Source organism: Lissotriton helveticus, chromosome 9 (genome assembly GCF_964261635.1).
Source record: "Lissotriton helveticus chromosome 9, aLisHel1.1, whole genome shotgun sequence".
In the NCBI taxonomy this organism is placed as follows: domain Eukaryota; kingdom Metazoa; phylum Chordata; class Amphibia; order Caudata; family Salamandridae; genus Lissotriton; species Lissotriton helveticus.
Window position 1 is genome coordinate 42,099,122 of NC_136070.1, and position 19,518 is coordinate 42,118,639.

Here is a 19,518-nt window from a genome sequence, read left to right on the forward strand (position 1 = left end):
GGGGACCTGGGTTCGAGTCTCGGTAACGACGCCAAACATCCTGTGATTCTAGGCAAATCACTTAATATCCCTGTGCCTGAAAAAATTAATGTGTGTCCTCATGTAACGTAACTGGTGCTATGTAAAGCGCTCTGATAACCCGATTCGGTTCAAGTTCGCGCTATATAAAACTCTAAAAAAAAAAAAAAAGATCAACAATGAAAAACATTCCACAGGAGTCATACAGCCTGATTCATGTAGGCAATAGCGCTCGCAAAAGGGCCAGATTCTGAGAATCTGGCCCTTTGCGAGTGCGATTTTTGCATTTGGTATTCACAATCCCAAATGCAAAAATCGCTATTTAAGAATTCGCATATTTGCGAGGAATGGCATTTAAGGAATCTCTAATAGAGATTCCTCAAATGCTATTCATGACACATCAGGAAATTGCGATTTTGCACTTTTGGGGCCGCTATTTACCGAGAGGTCAGACCTGTCGGTAAATAGCAAAAACTCAGAAAAATGCTTTTAAAAGCATTTTTCTAAGTTGCATGTTGCACACACACATGTCCTTTGGACATGTGTGTGCGCAACACCTGTTCAAAAGTGCTTTTTAGGGGTGCTACAGGGTGTCCTTTGGACACCCCTGGCACCCTTAAAATCGCTATCTGATTTGCGAGTAGCAAATTGCTACTCGCAAATGAGGGATACTCCCCATTCATTCCTATGGGCCTCTTGGCCCATAGGAATGAATGGGGAGTATTTGCGAGTAGCAAATTGCTACTCGCAAATAAAGAACATGTAGGAATCGCTATTTTATTAGCAATTCCTACATGAATGCCGTTTTGCGTGTCCTCAATAGCGAGTCGCTATGATTCGCTATTAGGGACACGCAAAGCGGCATCTACATGAATCAGGCTGATAAGCTCTTAATTGCCAGGTTCAATATGGGGAAAAACACTCATCAATTCTGGTAGTCTTTTAAGGGACAATATCCCTAAACTTGCCAGTTCAATCTGAGGTGGTGGGGAGAGTCCCGTGGCAAAACGAATTGTGGGCTCAGACTACTGAGGTATTTTGATGTAGGAACTGTCTCTAGCGGGCAGGACCTCTTACGCTATCTGTCCTGGTCAAATTACTGCCATCAGGGTTGAGGTTGCTAGCACTAAGGGGTTCCCCTAGCTGCGCTATCAGCTTAGCGCTGCCTTCCTGCTCACTGGTTGTTAACGGCAGTGGCAGTGCGGCACTTCCGCAAAACGGGTGGTGCCGCGTCGGCCGTTGGACATGCGCAGCTGATGGCAGCACTTAAGGGGTTAATATGGTCCCGCAGCGCAGGAGTGCTGCCCCCAGTATGCGCTCAATCCAGAAATGAGACCGGGTCAGGTCCTGGCCCCGCAATTGGATGTAAACAGTCTCCCGCAGCCGGTTCCAGATAAAGGCCCCAGAACAAAGTAAGTTCCCGATACTGGCCCCAAATCAAGCAGGAAAATTAAATAAACATGGAAAGTACCAAGGAAACATTTCCACTCCCATGGAATGCTAAAAGAATTGCGAGGGCGGCTGGGACCCTGGTGCGGGGCTCCCCTCACTCGGGGTAGCAGGTCCCCAGGAAATCCCTATGGTAAGGCAACGCCTTGCGCGGTCACCAATCACAGCACCGCTTCGCGATGACGCTGGTGGTGAGGTAGTACGGTGCTCCCGAGGTTCCCAGGCGGTGGCGATCTCTGGCCCACAGCGCTCCCTGGGGAAGCGCGTCACGGCGATTTCAGGTCCCGGGCCGGCTGCAGTGATTCTGGGGTGAACAGCGCTTTCCTGCACAGTGCCACACAACACTGCACAGCGCAGTCTGGCCCGGGCCGGCAGCAGTGATTTAGGCTCACAGCGCTTCTTTGCCACAGCGCTTCAATCACTTCACAGCGCTTCTCAGCGAATTCCTGTCCCGGGCGGCGGCAGTGATTCCACGGCCACCCAGTGCTCCCTTGCCACAGCGCTTCTCCCTCACAGTGCCTCACAGTTCAATTGAGGTCCGTAGGCGGCAGGGGGAATTTCCAGCGCTGCAGGGTGATTTACAAAAAGAATACAAGTTGTTATTGTCCTTCTTGTTCCGTTCTGCAGCAGAGCAGTTCCACAACGCCTCAGGGACAGTCCCTGGTGTTTTTACTGTCCTGATGATCGCAGTGCCCAGGGGATCAGTCCTTCTCCCTATGGAGATACTCTGGAGATGTTTTACAGGTCCACTCTTAGCAGAGCAAGATCAGCAGGCAGGATGGAAGCGCAGCAAGCTGGGTCAGCAGTTCCTTGGAGCAATCAGTCCCATCAAAGGTGTCAATCCACTTGGCGCAGCAGTCTTCACTCCAGCAGAGTTCCCTCATGGTCCAGCTGTGCAACAAAGATGTGAGGCCTGTAGAAAAACAGCTTTTCTCTTGTAAATCCCAAAGCTGCCCGGCGCAAGACGCCTCTGATTCCCTTTAATAATAGTTACCAAAATAAAGAGGCAGGCGCTGGTCTCTGGAAGGCAAGAACAGGTTTATTACTCCAGAGCAGAACACATCAACTCGGACATGCAGAATGTCTTTGGGAGGTGTTCTAACTACATCTCATTTTGGCTCTTCCTTTTATAAAGATTTTACACAATGCATTGTTGTCATGTCAGCCCACCTTTGTTATATCAACATGTTTATACAAGATTTGAGTCCCGCTCCGAGCGTGGTGTCATACAAGCCCCACTGTTATTCTCCTCCCACCCGGGTCAAACAGACAATATTATGATATAACAGGGCCTTGCTTCAGGGTCTAAAACATGTGAGACCGGCCAGATCTAAGAGTCTGTTCCATTGATAAAGCAGGTCCCATTGTTGGTGAAAACAAGTCTTGCTGTTTGCGGTGCAATAAACCATGTCTGCAAGAGTAATCTTAGTATCTGAAATCTTTGGTTAGTACACAAGTGTGAGGAGGGGAGAAGAATGTAAAAGTTCATAAGTTCATTAGTTATCGAGGAGAGGAAGAGGTGGTGGTTTAGCTAAAGGGCGCTAAGGGTTGTTGTGGCAATAGAATGTCTCTTTGAAGATACCATCAAAGGCATGCCTGTTAGTTATGGCCTCAGCACACCTACCAGGTTTGGTCAGAGGGTCAGATGGGTGCTAGTGAGAGCAGAGTGAGAAAAAGGTGACCATTAGAATACAATATGGATGTGATATCTAAAATGGTTGCTGCTTACGCGCACGCAGAGGCCCTTGCTACGAAAGATGGCGCGGCAATGTTTCACGATCTTCACTTTGCTCTTAACAGTGGCTGTGGTGAATATAAATGAACGCCGCTTATGTATACCTAAAGTTTATCGATTTCCACAGTGCACCCTCCCTTATATACCCTGCAGTCTAGTTACTAGAAGGGGGTAGAAGAATCTGGAAGGGTCTGGGGGCAGAGGCTTTTGGAAGTGTCCAGGGAGTTCTGGGATATACCCTGCCTTCCCTGACCTGGCTGTGACAGTGACTAAAAGGCAGGGCCGTTAAGGCTACAGTGGGCAGCTGGTGACAGCTCATTCAAGGGGAGAAGGTGTGAATCACCACTCCCACCTCCCAACCCAGGCAGGCTATCAGTATGCAGATGGGAGGGGCAGTATGCAGTGCCCAGACTATGTGTAGGCAGGAAAATGTCCACTTTCTAAAAGTGGGATTTCTAAAGTAATAGTGCCCAAACCCCATATATAATTGGACAGGGTTCCCTGCCCCGATTCTAACAAGACCAAACATGACAGACGTATTACGTCCACGTCAGAAATTATCCCATAAGGGGGGGTTCCCAATGTTTGCACATGGGGGTTTCAGCCTCACTACAGTAGCAGGGGCTGGTGGCAGATATGCCAATGCCACAATATTTTAGGGGAGAGCACCTGCACCTCAGCACAGTTTAGCAGTGGTGAGGCGCGCAGAGGCCTATGTCCAACAAAAAGGTACGGTAAACATGGGAGACAAAAGGGCAAAAATTTAGGGGGAGACCACCCTAAGGCTGACAGGTCTAACAAGGGGCCTTTATTTTTCAATTCTTTTAGCATTCCATGGGAGTGGAATTGTTTCCTTGGTACTTTCCATGTTTATTTAATTTTACTCCCTCCCCCACATGCTCTGTTTTTTTCCCGTTTGACCCATGCACCACACTCCTCATCTCATTCCCCATCCTGCTCCTTGTGGTGTACATTAAATTATTATTTTTACGATAGCCAGGCAAGTACATCCAGGATGCTTACATCTACTTTCACACTTGTCATGATGCATGCGTGACAATGCATAAATCGGAATATGTCCACAACCTATCCTAAGATTGCCTGGCATGTGTGTATGTGTCTTGACGCACGCATTAGATTACCAAAATAAACAAACATTGGCAAAGCCAATAGCTCGGTCAGTTAAAGCAGAGGCTTTTCCAGTGCTTGTTACTTATGAAAATATTTTGCAGATTGCTGACTTTCCCACAGCCAGGACAGACGCTCTGTGCAGCAGGGCAGGATCCACTGCCTTAAAGGTAGAAACCAAAGTAACAGCACAGGTGACTAGATTCACTCTTCTTTAGGCATAGATCTGTGATTGATATTGTTCCATGACCTCAGCTTGGTATTCTGCTCTGTGTAATGTTCTTCATCTTAAGTGACTTTTGTAGGAGTATTTGGCAAAAAGACATAGATTCACATCCAGCAATAATTAGTCACCTGATAGCTTCTCTACTTTGTAGTTATCAGCATCTTACTAGTGGCTCGGCAGGTAAAAGGGCACAATGCTCCACACCTGGTCTCGCTGAGTATCTTTCAACTGTAAAAAGATAGACAGTATTCGAAGTGTCGGTGCAATTCAGGCAAAAGACTTTGGGGCATATTATCAAAGAATAGCGATAAACATCGCTAAGAGCACTTAGCGCATTTCTGTTTATCGCCGTCTATCGCCGGATTACATCACTGTGTTAGTGGCGTATTATCAACGCTTTGTTAACAGGCAATGATCCCAGCGATAGAGGACAAAAATGAGAAATAGTGTGTGAAATCCAGCGATGATTTCATAGCGCTATGGGGCTGCTTGCTGATAGGGGAGTGTGGACATAAACATATAATCCACCTCCCATTAGTATTAGTATAGCTAAGTCAAATAAAAAGCAGACGTTCAATTCCAGAGATAAACCCGGTTAGCGCGTTTTTTTTTATCGCTCCGCAGGTCTGCTGCAGGTTTGTAAATAACATGAAGCCGTGTCATCGTGAATTGACATGGAGTTATAGATGAGAACGCCTACTTTGCATGTCATTAGCGATATTGATCGCTGACATGCAAAGTAGCAAGGAAACACGCGCTAACGCCAGACAGTCAATTATCTTTATTCGATTATTAAAAATCATAAAAGAACGAGCATTGTTACATAGCAACATTTCATCAGAACACGAATTAATACATAATTTTAACAGACAATCAATATTTAGAGACTCTAAATACACAATGTACAAAATGAGTTATACGAAAATGTTAAGAATATAAGCATTTAAAATCAGTGAAAATAAAAAAGGGAAATCAATATTCAGGAATAAGGTGCCTAGTTCTTGTGCGCTGCTTATTTATGCGTGCTCCTGCAACTAAAAAACTAGCAACATGAAAAGCTACTCTTACATTAGGAAGGAGTTGCAGGAACATCAAGGCTGGTTTTACCTGAGTAAAACCTAGATTGCGCAAAATTGGAAGCAAATATCTTTTTCTAATCTCAGTATAATGGCCGCAGAACATGGTAAAGTGAGTCGTGTCCTGGGTGGAAAAGTGATCACAATCACATGGTTCAGCATTATCGGGTCTATTCCATATTTTAAAATTGCCCAGAATGAAGTGGATCAAATCAAAACGGAATCTCGTTAGAAGGAAGCGATGATATGGTTTAGTTACCAGGGAAAGGTATGGTTCCATTCCTGGGACAGATGTCAACAAACAGTGTTTCCTAACCATGGTTTTTTTAAGCTCTATGGCTTCCCTCTCCATAACATATAAATTTGACAGGGTATTTTTTACAATTTTAAGATCTTCCTGCTTTATCAAATCTGGAGATGAGAAAAGCTCCGGTCGGCCGGCTAAAATTAGCTGCGTTTGTACATATTTTACCCACGGGATGTTTTGGGCTCTGTCCAGGGCTAAACAATCTTTTAAGATGATGTGATTTAATGTAAGCTCCTGGTTAAGCCAAGTTTTCCTCCATCCAATAACTGGGGCTAGTTTTAGAATGTCAGTTATATAGCCCAATCCTAGCTCTGTATGTATTGCATAGGTGGAAGTCGATTGGGGGACAGAAAGCAGGGTTCTCAAAAATTTGTTTTCTACTTTCTGGATTTTGTCATGATTAGTGTACCCCCAAATAACAGAACCGTACTGGGCAACAGACAAACATTTTGCTTTATAGACCTTTATAATGCTTTCCATGGGGCGGGCTCCCAGTTTTTTAGCAAAGCCAAGCAACCCTGCTGCCGCTCTTGCAACAGCGTTGCTTTTGACGGGATGCTGGGGGCCCCAAGTGCCCTTTTCATCGAAGGTCACCCCTAAATATGGAAAAGATGGAACTCTCCTGACCTCTTTCCCAGCACCAAAAAATGTTTTCGACTTTCTTTTCCTGCCTGCAGCTCCTGCAATCATTACGTGAGATTTCTCTGTGTTGGTTTTCATGTCCAACAAGGACATGAAGTCCCCAAAAGATGAAAGGAGTTTATTAAGTGCCACTCCAGAGCGTGCCAAAAGGACTGCGTCGTCCGCGTACAGGAGGACAGGTATCTTTGTCTCACCTGCACGCGGGATATCGGTGTGGGATGCTGCCAAGACTACCTCGAGATCGTTTATGTAAAGAGTAAAGAGGAGGGGGGCAAGGATACACCCTTGCCTAACCCCCCTCTCTGACTTAAAGTGGCAAGTGCATCTCCCTTCCCTAGTCACTCTGACCGAGGTCATGAGGTCCCTATGTAACTCAGCCAGATATCCAACCAAAGGGGGGTCAATGCCCATGGTCAAAAGGACCCTCCACAGCTTAGCCCTGTTGACCAGGTCAAAGGCTGAGGAGAGGTCCATAAAGGCCATGTACAGAGAACCCCCCCTTGGCGATTGCGTATTTATTTATGATCAATTCTAGGTTTAGGCACTGGTCTAAGGTTCCTCTTTTGGCTCTAAAACCGTATTGTGCGTTTGATAGGACACCCTTCCCTTCTAAAAGCTGAGTCAGTCTTCCTAAAAGGACTCTTCCCAAGATTTTAACACTGGAATCAATGAGAGAGATTGGCCTATAACAGGCCGGGTCTGTCCTCTGTCCTTTTTTAAAGATCGGTACTATCGTGGACTTGGCCCAACTAGTAGGAAAGATGAGATCCCTTGTAGTATTAAAAATGTTTGTGAGAATCTTGCCACTTAGTTCAGGGGCACTCTTGAAGAAATCTGCGGGAACCCCATCGGGCCCCGGTGCCTTTTTATAGAGTGTGTCATTAATAGCTTTTTTCACCTCCTCTAAACTAAAAGGAGAGATGGTAGTTACTGCTTGTGTGAATGGCATTTCACTGTCTGGAGTGGTATCAGGACAGCTATAGATGTTACTTAAATGTGTCACCCACTGTTCGTCTGGTATAATGCAGTCTGCTCTCTGATTCTCTAGTCCCACAAAGTATGGGTGATTTATTATTGCCCAGAATTTGGCGCTGTCTCTTTGTATATCAGGCAATAATAAATCATTCCAGGCCTCCTTTTTAATCTCAGATTTCCTCACCCTGATAGCATAACTGTATTGTTTCCTCAGTGATGCTATCTGCTCTTTATCTCTAGGTTTATTTTTTAGGGCCTTTAGGAGGATTGAATGAGCCTTGGAACAATTTGAGTCAAACCATTTGGGGCCCCTGAGCCTGTTAGGCTTTGTCTTTACGGTCAGGTCTAAATTGACCTGACGGCAGATAACATTGAAAGCCTCTATCATGGTGGTACCAGAGTTATTATTATCCAAACAAATGGCAACCTCCCCCTCAACTTTAGCCAGAGTTTCCTGTAAAAAGGTGATTGGGGTTACTTGATCCCATCTCAGTCTACGATTCTGATCTCTCGGGACCAATTCTGTCGCACATAAAGCATCAATCTCCCTTTTTCCCAAGACTCCCTGTGATATGGTCTCTAGAATCACAGGGTTATGATCGCTAAAAACTGTAGTTTCTACCTTATAGTTAATAACTTTAGGCAGAATACTAGAAGATAAAAAGATATAGTCTATAATTGTGCCTGTGTCATTGCCCACATATGTTGGTAACCTCGGGCCTGTGGGGCAACTACATGATTCATAGAGGTTAAAAGTTGCTAGGAGCAATTCCAAAGCCTCTCCACGTGATGAGTGTTCGAAATGCGGTGGGGAGGAATAGGGGGAAGATTCCTCGTGTTCCACATGGCAAACCGCATGGCATGGATGGATGTTAAAGTCACCCATAAGGATCACCTCATACCTATGGACACTGTTCTCGCTGTGGGTAGACAGGAATTCCTCTAGAGTTACCAGGTGCTCATTTGGGGTTTGACTGACGGGGGAATTATAAAAATTAACAAATAATATAGGCTGAAAGTTTGGTGTAGTTAGTTCAACCGTTAAACAGTTTTTTAAGTTAGATTTAATATGTCTTGGCTTTCCTTGAATATCTAGTGAGATGTATATAGCCAAGCCCCCCTTTGCCCTTCCTGCTTTACTAGGATCTGCAGATACGGTAAAGTGGGAAAAAACGTCCAAAGCCAGTCTGTCTGACGTTTCCCAGGTTTCTTGAAAGGCAAGGACGTCGTAGGATCTAATTGTGTCCAGCCAATTCTTGTCGTTATATTTGGCTCTGAGACCAGCGATATTCCAGCTCATAATTCTACAGACCCTAATACCTGCAGAGTTCCAAAGTAAAGAACTGGGAGCAGGCTGAGGACCCTCACCATTACTGTCTTGTCTAGGGGAGAGTCAATCGTTTTGGTCCATGAAGGATAACGGGGCATAGCGATTGAACAGTTGAAGGGGTTGTGCAAAAGGATTGTGCTGTACTGAGTGGGAATGGTGGGCTGCTACATTATACCTTGGGTCCTGCCCCCATCTGAGGTTCGAATACCAATTTCTATCCCACCCTGGCGCAGGGGTCCTTGGGTAGGTAACATTCTGCTGTTCACCGTAGAAAAACTTTAGGGTTAAGGGAACAACAGTACCCTGTCTGCGTTGGGGAAGGAATAAGTTAGCAAGAATGTTGGGAAGGACGTCTTGATTTGAAAAGCTCACTGCCACACAGTCCCCTTTGAACTTTTTCGGCCGGTTTCCCAACCAGGGGACCCTAGTTGCTGACTTGATTACGCTTGCCAGAAAGTACTTTCCCCCTGGTGCTAGCCGCATGTTACTGGTTAACCAGTGTAAGGCCTTGCTTGTGAGAGAAGTGGGACTTTACGCTGTTCCCCCTTCCAGAGGAGGGACATTTGCTAAAACTAAAACCACTGGTGTGGCTTCAACTATAAATTGTAGGGGGTCCATTGAATGAACTTGTACTGGGGGGATATTGACCGAAGGGTTTCTGTCTATTGGAGTGTTAACTAATAGAGAACCCTCACTGTTAACAGTCAATGTTGGTGGATGAGGTGGTGAATTCTCTTCTGGCAACTGGTTTCCTACGCCTTCACCTACAACCTCTCTAACAACATTTCCCCCTGTGTTATTACTCAAATTTGTAACTAGCGTGGTTATATTTTCTACCCCACCTGCAACCATAGTGTGGAGTCCACCCAACTTCTTAACCTCCGATTGCAGTTTGTCAATTTTTGATATTAGAGGTTTAATAATAGCGTTGATTTTTAACTCAAGAAAATCAGCAATTTTTTCAAAAAAAGCATCCTCAATTGCGTGATTTAATTTATCCTCAACACTATTCACTTGCTTAGACTTTGGGGTAATAGCCCTCTTCCATCTTGTCCCCGATCGTAGCCTGCCCCGCTTTGGTGGATTTTTGGTGCATAATCGTCTTGACCTGGTGGCACGCCCTATAGGCGACTGTTCGTCAGATGAGACGCGAGTCTGTTTCTCCTGATCGGAGTCAATATCAATGTCGCTCTCAGCCTCTACATTGGGTGCCTCAGAGGCCGGGGCTACGTTAACAGATGTGCCACTTGTTCCTTGAGAAATAGGGCCGCTAGTTATGACCACGCGATGAACTTCCTTCAGTATGGTGTCATCAATCAGAGTAGATGCGGAAGGGGACAGACATCGTAAGTCCGGTGATTGGCTCAACCCCGGAGAATCTCTCCTCTGCATATTTATTTTTTTAACAGTCTGGACAAGGTAATTGTCAATAGTGTTTTGCGGGGCTTCCTCTGTTTTTTTTAGGCATGTTAACAATATACACGCAGACTCACTATTGTACGAATAAAATGTCAGGTAGCAAAATCTTAAAGCGATAAGTCTTACTTGAAGAATGGATCACGCAAATATTTCCCTGCAGCGTTCCTGGCCCTGGCCCTGCCTACTCCTGCCGATGAGGGCCGTAGAGGGCCCGCCCTTTGCCCGGGCTTGGCCCCGGGCGCTCCCGCGCGCGACTCGCGGGGCGAGAGGATGCAGGCTCCGCTTTCTAGCGCCTCCGGGCGCTCTGCTGACGCGCTCCTGCTGCGCCGCCCCTAAGGCTGCTGGGGCTTGTAGGCGGTAGAGGTAGATGTGCGGGAGTCTCTCGGCGCTCCCGCTCTGCCCGTGTCCTTGCTGCCGCTGTTTGCCGTTTCCCTCACGGCTGGTGTCTCAAGGTAAGCTTTGGTCCCCCGGGCTCCTGGATGCAGGCTCCGCTTTCTAGCGCCTCCGGGCGCTCTGCTGACGTGCTCCTGCTGCGCCGCCCCTAAGGCTGCTGGGGCTTGTAGGCGGTAGAGGTAGAGGTGCGGGAGTCTCTCGGCGCTCCCGCTCTGCCCGTGTCCTTGCTGCCGCTGTTTGCCGTTTCCCTCACGGCTGGTGTCTCAAGGTAAGCTTTGGTCCCCCGGGCTCCTGGACGCAGGCTCCGCTTTCTAGCGCCTCCGGGCGCTCTGCTGACGCGCTCCTGCTGCGCTGCCCCTAAGGCTGCTGGGGCTTGTAGGCGGTAGAGGTAGAGGTGCGGGAGTCTCTCGGCGCTCCCGCTCTGCCCGTGTCCTTGCTGCCGCTGTTTGCCGTTTCCCTCACGGCTGGTGTCTCAAGGTAAGCTTTGGTCCCCCGGGCTCCTGGACGCAGGCTCCGCTTTCTAGCGCCTCTGGGCGCTCTGCTGACGCGCTCCTGCTGCGCCGCCCCTAAGGCTGCTGGGGCTTGTAGGCGGTAGAGGTAGAGGTGCGGGAGTCTCTCGGCGCTCCCGCTCTGCCGGTGTCCTTGCTGCCGCTGTTTGCCGTTTCCCTCACGGCTGGTGTCTCAAGGTAAGCTTTGGTCCCTGGGCTTGTTAGCGTGTCTTTGTTGATAGAGTGATAAGAAAATGGCTGCTTTTTTGGTGCTATGTGCCGAAAAAGCGGCAATTACACCCTTGTGAGGAACTGAAGTCTAAATTAGGCCTTATGAGTAAACCGAAGACACACAGTCTTGTTTAGAAGTTAGCGTAATGTAGCTATTCAGTTCAGTATAGGTACTAATGCATTAGTGGGTTTCACATAACTCAATATTTTAGTGGTTGCTACACACGCTATATGAGTTTCTGCCTTTTGACGGGTATTATAACTTAACCCGACCAGCGCTATTTTGTGGCCTAGCTTGCCTATAGCACTAGTAAAATCCAACAGTTATAGTCGGTAAGGGTTGTTCCCTTAAGAAATTGCATGACAACTGCAACAAACTGCTGCTCCTGCATGTTAGGCCTGTCAAGGTTATAGGTGGGGATGGGCCGGATAAGCACATTCCAGGAGGCGCTGTACGAACCCTCCTGAGACAGGCAGAAGGGTCCTCAACTTGCTATAATGAGCTGAGCTGAACTGAAGCTGCTTTGTATGCCATATATGGTCCTTCCTTTCCAGCAACCTGTACCAACTTGTATTTTTCCTTCTTAGGTAACGGTTTCGAAATGTAACAGTATATATGTGATCTCTTGATAATGTGCCAGCAGTCTTCTTGGCGGACCTCGAGGGGTTAGGTCACAAGAGACTCCTCTGGCAGAGTTGTTGTATAATAAATGATTGTCCCTTCTTCACTGCCAACTGATTGGTTATTGGTAATTGGTATTCGGGGCTATCAGTAAGTATAGCTCTATATGATATTATTTATTTTTCGGTACTTCAGTTGGCGACTCCGCCGGGACTCCGCGTTGGGGTCGTCCCTCCGTAATCGGAAAAGAGTGGGACGTTAGAAAAGGTAATCTTGGTCGAGGGGGTGGACTGACCGCAGTTTGGGAGTTATTCCGCTCTCCCGATCAGGGGAGCCTCAGCTGCTAGTGGTCCCACGCCGGAGTCCTACGGGTGTAACCCAGAAGCAGACCGTGTTGGTCTTCAGGAGTTGGCAGTGGAGAAACTTGCAATCGAACCTGAGTGCACCAGGTGAGTGATTCGTCTTGTTTTGTGTTGGATATCCTTTTGATTTTGGTTTTCGGTATTTGGTGGTTTGAGACCATGGAGAACTTGATGGAGGTCTGACGGAGCAGTACTGAGACTGCAAGGGCAGACGCTCCTGTTTTGAGCAATCTTGGTGAGTTATAGAGATATGAACCAGATGCCTAGGTGGGACTTGTGATAAGTTCGCACCCGGCCGGACTGCTCTCGGAAATGCTGGCGGTCACGATTGGGTAGCCCCTGGACAGATCTGGAGCAACTCTTAAACAGCGGGCTAAGCCAGAATAGGCCTAGAGGTGAACCAGGAAGGCTGCCGGATGGTCCATAGGTCGGTCTGTGGTTTGAAAACCTGTGTGGCTATCTCTAGGTAGTCTGAGGACAAGACTACTTGACTTTGGGTTTCTTTTTGTTAAGAATTGGAAAATATACGAGTTCTCCATGAGCAGGCGTCGACGGGCTCTGCCTTTTGTTTAGTAAAGATCTGTCTTGTCCGAAGATTGTTGTATGTTCATTTTATGTGAATAGTTGAAGTTGCTTGAACATGGCCATGTGTATGAGAGGGATCACTGACATAATATAGAATACCAAAATATCGACCTACCAAAATATCGAGGTAAAAATATAGAATACCAAAATATCGACCTCCTATCTCCAAACAGGTAAGTACAAAAATATTGAATCAAAAATATCGATGTAAAAAATATAGTTAGACAAAATATCTAATTTTTTTAATGCTTTACATTAATAAAAAATTAATGAAATAATAAATATAATTAACTTAAACATACTTAAAATACTTAAATAACCTTAAAATTAATAATTAATTAATGTAAGTAAAAAAACAACATACAAATTGATTTGTTAATACATATATATATATATATATAAACGTAATATTAATAAAACATTTACAATATTTTTACCGTAGGATAGCAGAAAGGGTAAAATTTACTATTACCACTCCAGTGAGTGCAACAGTAGGGAAAGCGCTGGATAGCGTAGGGCTAAAAATTACTATTCCCACTCCAGAGAGTGCAACAGTAGGGAAAGCGTTGGATAGCGTAGGGGTAAAAATTACTATTCCCACTCCAGAGAGTGCAACAGTAGTGAAAGTGTTGGAGAGCATAGGGGTAAAAATTACTATTCCCACTCCAGAGAGTGCAACAGTAGGGAAAGTAAATACTTCATATATAAATAAAAATAAATTAAATATTAATACCAATTACAAATTAATTAAAAGCAATTAACAATTAACAATTTTAGATAATATAATAATTAATCAATTAAAAATACAAATACAAATTAATTATTAAAAAGTATTACCTATTAATACAAATTATTTACCAATTAACAATTAATTAATTAACAATTAAAAATAATTACAAATTACAACAAAAAAACAATAAATAAATTAAAATATTTCATTAATTACAATTAGATTACTTCCCATCCTATTCCCCTATAAACACACAACCCACAAATGAAAGTAAATTAATAAAATTAACATAATTATCAATTAATTAAAATTAATTACCAATTATATTTTAATTAATTACCAATTAAACATTTAAATATCAAATAATTCAAAATAAATACCAAAATAAATTGAAAAATTACATTATTTATAATTAAATTACTTCCCACCCTATTCCCCTATAAACCCACAACCCGCTACAGAAAATACATTTTTTAAAGTAACATAATTATCAATTAATCAATTAATTTTAATTAATCACCAATTATATTTTAATTACTTACCAATTAACAATTAATTAACAATTAATTCAAAATAAATACCAATAAATATTTATTTTTATTTTATTAATTATAAATAAATTACTTCCCACCCTATTCCCCTATAAACCCACAACCCGGTACGGAAAATAAATTAATAAAATTCACATAATTATCTATTAATCAATCAATTAAAATTAATCACCAATTATATGTTAATTAATTAACAATTAACAATTAATTAACAAATAAATACCAATAAATAAATTAAAATAATTCTAATTAAATTACTTCCCACCTTATTCCCCTATAAACCCACAACCCGCCACAGAATTATATTACGCAAAAATTAAATACCATAAAATTAATTACTTAAAATAAATTATAAAACAAAAATACACTTTTAACACATATACTAACATAAAAAACTTAGATGTTATTAAAAAATAAATATTAACTTACCTAAAATTCGATATTTTTGTTGTCTATATTCTGTCCATTCGATATGTTGTCCATTCTTTATTTTGAATTCGATATTACTGCTATTCAATTCAATATTTTTGTGGTCTATATTCTGTCCATTCGATATTTTGCCCATTCTATATTTTTTTACTCAATATTTTGCCCATTCTATATTTTTTACTCGATATTTTGACTGTATACCGTATGAGAGTGTTGTGATTAACTTTCTTTTCCTTCCAGACAGAGAAATTAGACTCTAGAAAGATAAATCATATTAGTTCTAGTGCTTTTCCTACCGAGGAGCATTCTTGTTTCACAGTGTTTGAAGAGTTGAATAATTCCACAGCATACTAGAGGGGTGTTAGAACCGAGTCTCTAGTTGGCAGGGTTACGCACCCTAGTCCAAGTAGGGACCACCATTTCCGACAGGATAGCTTGACGCAGAGCAGGAAGGCTTAACGCAGGAGGCAAAGTGTAAAGTATTTGTGCAACACACACCAACAGTACCCAGTAAAACACGCATAAAAGGACACTACACTAATGGATTAACAATGAAAAACATTCCACAGGAATCATAAGCTCTTAATTGCCAGGTTCATTATGGGGAAAACACTCATCAATTCTGGTAGTCTTTTAAGGGACAATGGGCCAGATGTAGGTAAATAGTATTTACCGATTCGAAAATACTGAATTTTACCGATTTGGTATTTTCGAATCGGTAAATGCTATATAGCAAATCATTCGGTAAAAATTACTGAATCATTAAGATTTGGTATTTACCGAATCCAAATTTACCGATTCGGTAATTGCCATTCATTCCTATGGGCCTTGAGGCCCATAGGAATGAATGTCAATTACCGAATCGTTAAATACCGATTCGGTAAAAGGGGGAAAACATTGAAGGGTGGCGGGGTGTCACTTTGACACCCTGTTGTACCCCTCAATTGTGTATGGGTGCACATGTTGCAAACATACATGCTCTAAGGGCATGTTTGTCTGCAACATGGCACTGAAGCAATTTGCATAAAATTGCTTTTTGGGGTGTTTTCGTTATTTACCACCAACTTGTAGTTGGTGGTAAATAACGAATCCTAATAATAATAGCACTCATTTAAGTGCTCCCTACATTAGGAATTTGGTAATTTACCAAATCGGTATTTAAGAAATCGGTAATTTAACGATTCCTTAAATTGCCGATTCGGTAAATTACCGAATCGTTAATTTCGGCCCCTACATCAGAAAAGCCCATTACCGGTTTGTAGCGGCCCGAAATTCGTTAATTTCAGCCGTTACTGACCGGTAATAGCCTTTCTACATCTGGCCCAATATCCCTGAACTTGCCAGTTCCATCTGAGGTGGTGTGGAGAGCCCTGTGGCAAAACAAATTGTGGGCTTAGACTACTGAGGTATTTTGATGTGGGCGCTGTCTCTAGCGGGCAGGACCTCTCTCGCTATCTGTCCTGATCAAATTACTGACATCAGGGTTGAGGTTGCTAGCGCTATTGGGTTCCCCTAGCTGTGCTATCAGCTTAGTGCTGCCTTCGTGCTCACTGGTTGTTAGTATGGTCCCGACATGCTAGCGCAGGAGTGCTGACCCCAGTATGCGCTCAATCCGGAAATGAGACTGGGTTGGTTCTTTGCCCCGCAATTGGATGTAAACAGTCTCCCGCAGCCAGTTCCAGATAAAGGCCCCAGAACAAAGTAAGTTCCCGATACTGGCCCCAAATCAAGCGTCACCTGCGAGGGCGGCTGGGACCCTGGTGCGGGGCTCCCCTTACTCGCGGTAGCGCGTCCCACGGAAATCCCTATGGTAAGGCAACGCCTCACGCGGTCACCAATCACAGCACCGCTTCACAATGACGCTGGTGGTGTCGTGGTATGGTGCTCCCGAGGTTCCCAGCAGGCGCCGATCTCTGGCCCACAGCGCTCGCTGGGGAAGCGCGTCACGGTGATTTCAGGTCCCGGGCCGGCTTCAGTGATTCTTGGGTGTACAGCGCTTTTCTGCACAGTGCCGCACAGCGCAGTCAGCCCGGGCTGGCGGCAGTGATTTAGGCTCACAGCGCTTCTTTACCACAGCGCTTCAGTCACTGCACATCGCTTCTCAGCGCATTCCTGTCCCGGGTGGCAGCAGTGATTCCACGGCCACCCAGTGCCCCCTTGCCACAGCGCTTTACCCTCACAGTGCCTCACAGTTCAATTGGGGTCCGTAGGCGGCGATTTCCAATGCTGCAGGGTGATTTATAAAAAGAATATAGGTTGTTATTGTCCTTCTTGTTCTGTTCTGCAGCAGAGCAGTTCCACAACGCTGCAGGGACAGTCCTTGGTGTTTTTACTGTCCTGGTGATCCCAGTGCCCAGGGGACCAGTCCTTCCTTCTATGGAGATACTCTGGAGATGTTTTACAGGTCCTCTCTTAGCAGGGCAAGATCAGCAGGCAGGAGGGCAGCGCAGCAAGTTGGGGCAGCAGTTCTTTGGAGCAGTCAGTTCCAGCAAAGGTGTCAATCAACTTGGCACAGCAGTCTTCACTCCAGCAGAGTTCCCTCGTGGTCCAGCAGTGCAAGAAAGATGTGAGGCCCGGACCCTCCCTTATATTCCCTGCAGTCTAGTTACTAGAAGGGGGTAGAAGCCTCTGGAAGGGTCTGGGGGCAGGGGCTTCTGGAAGAGTCCAGGGAGTTCTGGGATGTTCCCTGCCTTCCCTGACCTGGCTGTCACAGTGACGAAAGACAAGGCCGTTAAGGCTACAGGGGGCAGCTGGTCACAGCCCATTCAAGGGGAGAAGGTGTGAATCACCAGTCCCACCTCCCAACCCAGGCAGGCTAGCAGTATGCAGAGGTGAGGGGGGAGTCTGCAGAGCCTAATCTAAGTGTAGGCAGGAAAATGTCCACTTTCTAAAAGTGGGATTTTTTAAGTAATAGTGCCCAGACCCCATATATCATTGGAAAGGGTTCCTCGCCCCGATTCCAACAAGACAAAACATTTCAGACATATTAGGTCCCCATCAGAAATTATCCCATAAGGGGGGGTTTCCAATGTTAGCCTATGGGGGGGTTCAGCCTCACTGCAGTAGCAGGGGCTGGTGGCAGATATGCCAATGTCACCATTTTTTATGGGAGAGCACCTGTACCTCAGCACTGTTTAGCAGTGGTGAGACGCCCGGAGGCCTAAGTCCAACAAAAAGGTACGGTAAACATGGGAGACAAAATGGCAAAAATGTAGGGGGAGACCACACTAAGGCTGACAGGTCCAACAAGGGGACTTTATTTTTCAATTCTTTTAGCATTCCATGGGAGTGGAATTGTTTCCTTGGTACCTCCCATGTTTATTTACTTTTCCTCCCTCGCCCAATGCTCAGTTTTTTCCCATTTCACCCATGCACCACACTCCTCATCTCATTCCCCGTCCCGCTCCTTGTGGTGTAAATTTTAAATTTTTTATTATTTTTACGATCTTACATCTACTTTTGCACTCGTCATGATGCATGCGTGAAAATGCTTGAATCGGAATATGTCCACAACCTATCCTAAGATTGCCTGCCATGTGTGTATGTGTCTTGACGCACGCATTAGATTATCAAAATCAACAAGCATTGGCAAAGCCAATAGCTAGGTCAGTTAAAGCAGAGACCTATAGGCTTTTCCAGTGCTTGTTACTTATGAAAATATTTTGCAGATTGCTGACTTTTCCCACAGTCAGGACAGACGCTATGTGCAGCAGGGCAGGATCCACTGCGTGGAAGGTGGAAACCAAAGTAACAGCATAGGTGACTAGATTCACTCTTCTTTAGGCATAGATCTGTGGATGTTATTGTTCCATGACCTCAGCTTGGTGTTCTGCTCTGTGTAATGTTCTTCATCTTAAGTGACTTTTGTAGGAGTACTTGGCAAAAAGAAATAGATTCACATCCAGCAATAATTTGTCACCTGATAGCTTCTCCACTTTGTAGTAATCAGCATCTTACTAGTGGATCGGCAGGTACAAGGGCACAATACTCCACACCTGGTCTCGCTGAGTATCTTCCAACTGTGAAAAGACAGACAGTATTCGAAGTGTCGTTGCAATTCAGGCAAAAGACTTTGGGCATATTATCAAAGAATAGCGATAAACATCGCTAAGAGCACTTAGCGCATTTCTGTTTATCGCCGTCTATCGCCGGATTACATCACTGTGATATCAACGCTTTGCTAACAGGCAATGTAATCCCAGCGATAGAGGACAAAAATTAGAAATAGCGTGTGAAATCCAGCGATGTTTTCACAGCGCTATGGGGCTGCTTGCTGATAGGGGAGTGTGGACCTAAACATACAATCCACCTCCCATTATTAGTATAGCTAAGTCAAATAAAAAGCAGACGTTAAATTCCAGCGATAAACGCGGTTAGCAGGGTTTTTTTTATCGCTTCGCAGGTCTGCTGCAGGTTTGTAAATAACATGAAGCCGTGTCAGCGTGAACTGACATGGAGTTATGGACAGGAACGCCTACTTTGCATGTCATTAGCGATATTGATCGCTGACATGCAAAGTAGCAAGGAAACACGAGCTAACGCTTGTTAGCGTGTCCTTGTTGATAGAGTGATAAGAAAATCGATGCTTTTTTGGTGCTATGTGCTGAAAAAGTACTGCCAGGTAATACCTGGCTGCAAGGAACAGTAAAAATATTAAATTACTACCCTCACCATGTGAGAAGACTTCCATGGCTAGGGAAGATAATATTTTTTTTTTACAAAACTAAAATTCTGTTTTAAGATTTTTCTCTTTCCAAAGAAAAAAGATTACTCTTTGATACAAAGCTGCTTCCTGTGGCAAGGAGTAAAATGCATTGACAGG